Raw genomic sequence first — 9,122 nt, forward strand, 5'->3', positions numbered from 1 at the left:
TGTTCGGAGCTCTGATCTGGAGCGGCCGTTTGCCTCCCTGGTTTTGTGGTAGGCTTGCCTTAGCTCCTTAATTTTCACGCGGCACTGATGTGTGTCCCTGTTATGGCCTCTGTCCTTCATGTCCTTTGAGACTTTTTCTAATGTTTTGGAATTTCGTTTACTGGAACACGGAGTTCAGCTAGCACGGATTCATCTCCCCATATGGCAATCAGATCCCATACCTCCCGTTCGGTCCATGCTGGAGCTCTTTTGCAATCCTGGGACTCCATCATGGTCACCTCTGCTGATGAAATCTGCACTCACCTGCACCTTGCCATGCTGGCCAAACAAGAAATGAGATTCAAAAGTTTGCAGGCCTTTTCCTGTCTACCTGGCCAGTGCATCTGAGTTGAGAGCACTGTCCAGAGCGGTCACAAAGGAGCACTCCGGGATACCTCCCGGAGGCCAATACTGTCGAATTGCATCCACGCTACCCCAAATTCAACCCGGCAAGACCAATTTCAGTGCTAATCCCCTCATGGGAGGTGGAGTAAAGAAATCTATTTAAAGAGCCCTTTAAGTCAGAAAAAAAGGGCTTCGTCGTGTGGATGGGTCCAGGCTTAAATCGAGGTAACGCTGCTAAATTTGACCTAAAATCATAGTGTAGACCAGGCCTTAGGCAGCTGGTGGTCAGTGAGGTTCATGGCAAGTGATGGTGAAAATTGCATAATGAGCAAGCCCTGTAACTTGGCTTTTGAATTCTCTGAACTCTTTTTTTAAATGAGAAGGACAGGGTTTACCTGCCAGCAAGCTGGTCTCCCCTTCTAACCCTCCACCCCCCCACACACCCAAAAACAACAACCCACTACCTCTCTCAGTTCTAAAATATTGTGACCTTCCCATGGCTTGAATGCCATTCCCAGCTAATTTCTTACCATTATAAATAATTCATTAGGCATTATAATTCACACTCCAAACAGCAGCAGATTGTAAGCCATAGACACATCCATGCATCTTCTCTCTGGTTAGTTATATTATTTAAGTTGTTTCAGTAGTTCACAGTTCAGTAAGTTATTAGAAGCATATTAATTATTCCCTATCCATTAGGCAAGATTAGTGTAAAAGATGGGTGGCCTAATGCTAACTGGTGGAGGATCACATCTGACACATTGTACTGCGGATAATAAATTAAAATGAAACAATTCTATACAAGTTTGTAGTCTCAGGTGCAATCATTAATTCTCCAATTAAGAATTAAGGTATGCTCTAGTATGTGGGGAGTACTGGGCAGTGAACAGATAATTTGTCATAAAGATACTTAATGAGGGAAAAGGTTGGGATGTTTACTCATGTCTGTGTGGAATCAGATTGGTTATTTGATATGTGCTGAGCAATAAAGTCCAGTATATCACAAAGTTACGCAGACCATGAAGTTTATCTCTCAATTATTCCATTTTTCTTGAAGCAAGCTACAGATCCTCCATTTAAGGACAAAGCATGCTCAGAGAGAGAAATCCAGTTAAGAGAGCATCTTTCATGCATTCTACCTCAGTCTTGCATTAGGCAAACTGTCTCTGGTTCAACATAGTATTGGCATTGTTTAGTTTCAGGTAATTTCATCTCTTCAAGAGCATGCTTGAAAAGTGACTGTGTAAAAACGTGACTGTGTAAAAACTGTGTAAAAAATCTATTGATTTTTTTGTTTTGGTTTGGTTTTTGTTTTACTGATTTACGTATCAGATTTGTTCAGTTTGCCCGTAAAATCATGTTTTGTTTTTGTTTTTTTCAAACTTGAGCTTATCCTGCGCTCTAATACTCAAACTGGCAAGTTTTGTAATACTCAAACATGAACAATTGAGTTCTTTCCATCTTGATTATCAACACCGATAATCAAGGTACTGCAGGCTGAATACAGTGCAAAAGTAACACACTTGTTTAATGTCACTGCTGGTCTAAGCATTAGACTTAAGTGGATTTGGAAAAGTTTCATTGTGGGAAAGATCTGACGACAACGGGTTTGCATGGATGTAGCTGAGGCATAATTTTTATTCTAGATCCCTTATTTATGAAGATCATGCCCAAGATGGAAAACCTCACCGTTTCACTTTGATCTCTGACAGTCAAGTTAAGCTGCTGCAGGGGAGGGATCTTTTTGCTTCACTGAGAAAATGTGATAAAGAAATCAGTGGGACGCATGATCCTGGAATTTCACAGTGCCACTCTTACAAAGTCACTGTTCTTGGGTAGAACCCATGTTTTCATTGACTAAATCAAAGGCCTAATTTTCAGAGGTACGGAGAACCCCCAACTCCATTTAATGGGAGATGCCGGTGGGCAGCAATTCTGAAAAACAAGGCTGTGTGCATTCCCTGTGCTGATTATATTAAAATGTTACTACAAAAAGCAATACAATACATTATAATGTTAACTTAAGAGATTAAGTTATACAAAACAATCCTTGCATGAGGTAGAATCTCAAAACTGAAAGTTGCCTGAGAAATGTCTTTTGGCATTATGGGTTAACATGTACAATACATTGTAACAGGACAGCCTCCACCTTTAAGGTCCAGGAGGGATTGGGACAGCCAGGTCTGTCCAATTAGTGCTACCCTGATATATCTGTGCTCGATGTGGAACTTAAAAGGAGTTCATGCAGAAGCAGCTGTAGGTGAGTGCTGCAGGGAATAATGGGACAGTTTGAACTGAATGCAGCTCTGGGAAGAAGAGATTTTTTTTGTTGTGGGGGATGGTGCTCCTGATTCATGGAGAGGGACTGGACATCACCCAGCTTTGGGAAAGAGGGTTGGGGACTCATGACTCAAGGAGAAAGACATGGAATTGAAGATGGGGCCTGGAGGCCCCATGTGTGTAAGGGCTAAGTAAACTGGACCCCAGAAGAGGACTGGTTACAATTACTACTGGACTGTGATATGGACTTCCTAGAGGAAACTGAGGCAGGATTCCACAGTTCCACCCCAGGCCATGAGGGATGTGCATACATCTTTAATTTTCATTTCAATAGAAACTTATTTCAATGTACCTTTTGAGATTATATTATGCATATCATAGCATACAACTAGATGTTGATAAACAGTAAGCAACAACTGTGTGAATTTTAGAGCCCACTCCCTGTGCTTTTGTTAATGTCAGTCTTTCCGTTATCAGCCAAGTTCTCAAAAACTGATAACATTATGGGGGAAGGAGTTACCCCATGAGACATAATGTTTAAGGGATCACCTTACTCCACCAGCCACAAGAAGTCCCATTAATTTTTAATTGGATGCTAGTAAAGTAAAGTGCTACAGAGCATGAGAAAAGACCTTTGCAAGTACATAATTACATTGCTAATATACAAAGTTGCTACTTAGAAACATGTGACTTGCACACTATGAAGGCATCTTGTCCATTAGCAGTCAGTATATTTTTAAATGTCAAATATATGCCCACACACATTTCCCAAATGGAACGTCTACTTTTAACTCTCACTCTTTTCATTCTGGATCCTATTACTGGCAATGGGATTCACTGAAGAGATAACTATTATCTAATCATGCCTTTGTTGTTTATGCAGTTTAGAGTTAATTATATAGTAATTAGGTTTATTTCTTGTAGACTTGTTTGTGCAAGTGTCCTCTAACAATTAAAGGATATATATTTAGTATCCTCTACCCTACTGAGTCTAAATGAAATGTGCTTGTATTAAATAAGACCCCCTTCCTTTTAAATAAATAAATATATATTTCTCTGTGACTTTCACTCCATATCTTAAAATTATGTGGCACCATTATAGATGCAATAAGTGGTTGGTCTGGATTAATTGTCATTATTCTTTACTGACAATGGTTAGATTCTGAAGATGTTAAATACACACAGGTAACTCACCAGTCTGCTTCCTTTTTAACTTCTTACATGTGTTTTGCGGCAAAAGTGTGTCCTGAAGTCAATGGGAGTCTTTCCATTGACAATGTTGTAAACAGTGGGTTCTAGAACAGACCTTTGTCTCTGAAGAGATCCACAGTATTTAATAAATTTAAAGATAATATGCCTCATAGCCCTTTCTTTCCTGCAAACTGAACACATTAATTCATACTCCAGCCAGCAGGGGCCACTACTGAAACACGGGCTGCTGCATTAGTGTGAGGGGGTAAAATAGGACCCAACTGGGACTATCCCCCCTACTAGACCCACATATTCAATTGGGAACTATGTCCTGTCCATACACAGCAGGTGAACATGAAGAAGTTGGTGATTGGTGGATACTAAAAAGTCAGTTTGCCTGTAGTTACTGCAAAGTACTATCTGAGATTCTGCAATTTATTCCTATACCTAGTACACACAAAATGTTGACCTTTTAATAGTGAACACTGCACTAGAAATGCATCCAATATATGTAACCGTAGCACCTATCCATAAGTTACAATTGTTAAGTATCAATGTGAAAATGATACTTTCCTCTTTATACAAGGAGACCAAAAAGTGAGCTAATGTATAGGTCTGCTTCTCCTCTTATGAGCATTCCTTGAGTCTCCTTGATACAGTAATTACAGATATGATGGCAATGCTTGATTCTATAGTGCTGAACTTCAATTCAGTTGACCAGCTGGGTCAGTGGAAATAAATGACTTTCTTTGTCTAGGTTTGCCGTGTCTCCCTTAATAGTGTCATTTCATATCCTTAGTTCAAGGACACAATTTTGCTGTGCTGGAGCAAATTAAAGGATAAATATACTACGAAGAAATCATTTGCTTGTAGACTCTTCCCCTCCCCCTTCTAGTATCCAGTAACAGATTCTTTTTCTACAACTTCTGTAAAGTAAAAGCTTCTCACACGTTGGAACAAACACTTTTGACTACTTTGACTTTGAGAGAGGCTGCTAAAATATATTTGTGATGTTATAGTATTACCATTATTACTAGTAGAAAGCCTAAGTTCTTCATTAACTTAAGCTGGCAACACATTGTGTAAATATGGCTCGCCAGATGGGAATAAAAGGACATTTTTTTAATATATAGTTTTAAGAGCACAATACTTTATATAGACATGCAGTTATAATCTGCAGGAGAGGCCAAAATGTGATACTGAAATCTGAATTCTATTCCAAACATTCTGTTGCCAGTGGCTAATAAAGTTCTGATCTTGTGATCATTACACATACAATTCCCCTTAAATTCAATGTGAACTACAGTGATCATTGTTACAAAAGCAGCATTTGCCATTATAGTTTCCCATAAGGTGTTTTATTTCTAATATGGTTTTATAGTTCCAGTTTGTATTCTTCTCGCGCTGACATTTTAAATGTCGTACAGTGAGTTTCCTCAGGGAAAGTAAATCAGCTTTCCTCCTGGAGTGCAAACCTGCTAATAATAATAATAAAAAAGTGCTGTTTGAGAGCAAAAGTATTGTACAGTTGTTATGGCAACTGGAATCTAAAAGGAAGTGTACAGTTTTGAGGGGCATCTGCTTGATTCCCAAACAAATGCTTCACCCCTGCTGCCCTCAAAGGAATAGTTTTAAATCACTCTTGCAAGATGCAAAGAGTGACTTCCAGCTGAGAAAGCACAGCTCCCACTGGCTCAATCAAAGGGAGGCTCCCTTTATCTCACCTGAAAGAGTTGCTGCCTATGAGCCACAAGAGTCCCAGCTTATGCCTTAGTTCTGTTAATGGGTAGGGCGTATGGATGGCGAATCCATCTGGGGCATGACTGCGTGATTATAATGTCTGGCCTCTAGTTGGCAGACAGAACTGTGTAACTTTTTGTCTCTCTAGACATACCCTGAAGGTTAGTTCCAATGCATTTATGAAGTGTTGTAAGTACAAAGTAAAAGGCAATGTACAGGACAGAAAGCAAAGGGGAGTCTATCCTGCATTTATGCCAGTGCTGTTGTGGGGCCAGCACAAGTTGCTCCTGCTAACTAGCAGATGCAAGGCCTACAGTGGATGCCATTAAAATGTCAGGCATTGCCAGAGGTTACAACAAAGATAGTTGAGATTACTGGCGTTTTCTCCTATTTTAAAAATAGGAAATATCAGTGTCGTCAAAGCTGTCAAATATTAAGTTTTTAATGGTCTTTACTGTGAGTGGGTTAATGCATTTTTAAACGGCAATGCTATGTGGCAAAGGTTTTTGGTGTGTGTCTTACACAATTGAAAAATGACGGATATTCATGTAGGAGCCAATTATGAAACTGTTACAGAGAGGGGAGAGAAAGGAGGGGGGGGGGAAGAAATGTTATTAATCAAACATGAAAAAGTCTATCTACTATCAGGCAATAGCCGGGAACTAGGGAACACATCTGATTCTTTGTGAAAGGGCAATGATGTTCATACATGCAAGCTAGTACATTACAATGCAGGGTTCACCAGTCTAGCACTGACTGAAACAAATGATACAGTAACCTTGACAATATCAGTGCTAACAAAGACCTTGATTCAGGGAAGGATTCCCATTCAGGACAGCACTTATGCATGATATTGATTTAAGCATGTACTTAGGTTTATGCGCATGTTTCCTGCATCAGATCTAGAAACCCAACAATCAAACTCTCACCTTATTTCAATGCATAGATTGTGGAGAAGTCATGTTTTGCATAAGTGGGAAGTGTATTTTAATGATAAACAATAGTAACAACTAAGATTCAACTTCAATTAACATAGTATTGTTTAAAATGTATCGCGAGATCTTAAAATGGTACTTCTCCATTGCTTGATATGTGATGTGCCCGTTTTATAAGTGCCTGAGTTTTTGTTCTTTGTTCTCTTAGCAACATAAACTTACAATTAGTACACAATAGTAAAACATCATTCTTATTTTGTATCAATAAAAGTAGTGAACTAGAGGAAATCAGCATGTATGAATAAGCCCAGTACAAAGGTACCTTTTGATATGACTTCCTCATGCTGTTTTCCTTATGAGATTTTCTTTTTTAAAAATAATGCCTTCCTGTTTGTCAGATATGTTTTCAAAGATGGGCTTCATATGGATATTTATACACACAATATGCATCTTTAAAAATCACTAAATTATATCTAGTTTAGAAATATTGCCAACCTTCTGCACCTGTATTGACTAAAGCCAGGTTTTATATAAAGAGGAATTATATGTTCACAGATGCATCTTAACATAGAAGTCCATTTCATTTACTCGACCCTGGAGCCTTGTCCAAACAAGCTCACTTGAGCTTTACCCAGATGGTGGCCATTTGCTTGAGCCTCATTCATTACTGTTCCCCCCAAATTAGGGCAGTCAGCCAGCTGGCAGAGAATCACAGCTTTTGCTGTAGAGATTACATGTTTTCATTGCTGTATTGGTAAACAGAGGATCCAGCTATAAACATACTAACCTCTGCATCATTTTCTTGCTTAACCTACTGTGTACAAGCTTGCTTCTATAATTTTTCAGGTTCATTTATGCTTGAAAATTATAAATGGATTAATAGATATAGTTATGGATGAATTACAGGAAGAGTGGAAAAGTAGGTGAACTGAATTAGCAGAATACTAGTGCTGCAGTCCAGAAGACTGAAATGAGCTAGTCTGGGATATAAAATACAATATCCTAAGCCAGGACATAATAGAAGAGGAATATGATACTTCGGATGGGGGAGGGGAGACACATTTCAAGTTTTGATTTAATAAAGTATGTCTTATTTCATCTCATCTTCAGCAGATCAATTTCCATCAACTGTAGACAGACCCATTCTCCTGGAACTAAGTTTTCCTATTGTAGCATCTGCTAATAAAGGGACAGATAAAGTAATCACACCACAGAGAAGAATATATCTGGAAGTTGGTGTTTCCTGCATGAAACTGGCCTTCAGCTCAGCCAAAATGTCCTCATATAGACATTTTCTTTCTAATGTGAAATTTAATTTCTACTATATAGTTTATTGCACATTCTGTGGAAGAATATGGTAGTGCCTTACCTAATAGAATCATATAAAACATTTATAAATAGCAAATAAATGACCAGGTTCATTAAACATTCACAGTGTAATAATGCATTATTCTTTTAGTTTATTAGGATTACATAATGAATTATTGTCAGGGTATGTTTTGGCAGTGGTGATTATTTATTTGCATTAGAGTAGTACCTAAAGGCCCACCTTGTTGAGTTAGCAGACACATTAGCAGACAGTCCATTCCTCAAAGGGCATAAGATCAAAAGGGAGAGAGTATTTATGCATTAAGTATATATAACCTATATTGGCCTGTTGACCAGGCACTTCGGAATGTCACATGTATGAATTTCAAGAGTAGCTAGTGTTATACCAATATAATAAAAACCAGCAGGATCTTATTAAGAGGGATAAGGCAAAGATATAAATACCATAACAAAACAAAAGACAGCAAAAGACAAAAGCAAACAACGTTGTTTTACTACTTATTTCTATCACTACTTATTTCCCCCACCCCCACACACACATTCATTCAGGTTCTGTATAGATGTTATAGTTACCAGCCTAGATGTTGCTCATGCCAAGTTACTGGCCAGGTATCTTGGTCATGAGGATGGAGCCGAGTCTGTGTCAGATGCATCTGATGCTCCTGGAGGCTGGCAGCAGAACCACAGACTCAAAGTCCTTATTCTTTAGAGTCCAGTTTTATAGGGAGTTTTCCCTATGTTCGTTCATAGGAGTTGCTTCATTCTGCTGTTGCTAAATCAATCAGCAGATGGCTGGCTCCATGTTATTAGATGTTTTGTTTTTCCTTCCTTTGAGGTGTGGTGGGTGGATTCCAGTTTGCCATCCGGGGGTCATTTGGTTGATCCCACTTGACACCTTCTTCAGCCGACACTGAATTCTTCAGTCTGGTAACTCCCTAACCATTTATTCACATACATTCTCTATCTTAATCACATTTAGTTCACTGTCTCTTTACCTTTTGGGGTGTTACCAATTTATGTGAGACTCCCTGTCTTTTAACAAGCAAAGATAAAGTGAGATGAAAACTGACAAAGGGTGGGGGTCTCTATTTATACACTATAACAGCTACTGTTTTGGCTTACTTAGAGTTAATTAATGTTTAGCAAGTTTTATACAAAGTATTTCTTTGAGCTTAACAAGTTTTATACCAAGTATCTCTTTGAGCAGGCTTCACACAGACACAGCTGGTGGATTGCAGGTTAGAGGCTAAATGTTGACAA

General features: G+C 38.7%; 1 long non-coding RNA gene across 1 annotated transcript in view; it reads left to right on the forward strand.

The window, feature by feature from the left end:
• LOC120384693 overlaps positions 1-7,803 on the forward strand; it is a 45,839-nt gene extending 38,036 nt beyond the window's left edge. Inside the window, exon 3 of the long non-coding RNA XR_005589033.1 lies at positions 7,644-7,803. This is a non-coding gene — a long non-coding RNA (uncharacterized LOC120384693). The remainder of the gene's footprint in view (positions 1-7,643) is intronic.
• The last annotated feature ends 1,319 nt before the right edge of the window (positions 7,804-9,122 follow it).

This window comes from Mauremys reevesii, linkage group 16, assembly GCF_016161935.1.
Source record: "Mauremys reevesii isolate NIE-2019 linkage group 16, ASM1616193v1, whole genome shotgun sequence".
NCBI classification, from domain to species: Eukaryota; Metazoa; Chordata; order Testudines; family Geoemydidae; genus Mauremys; species Mauremys reevesii.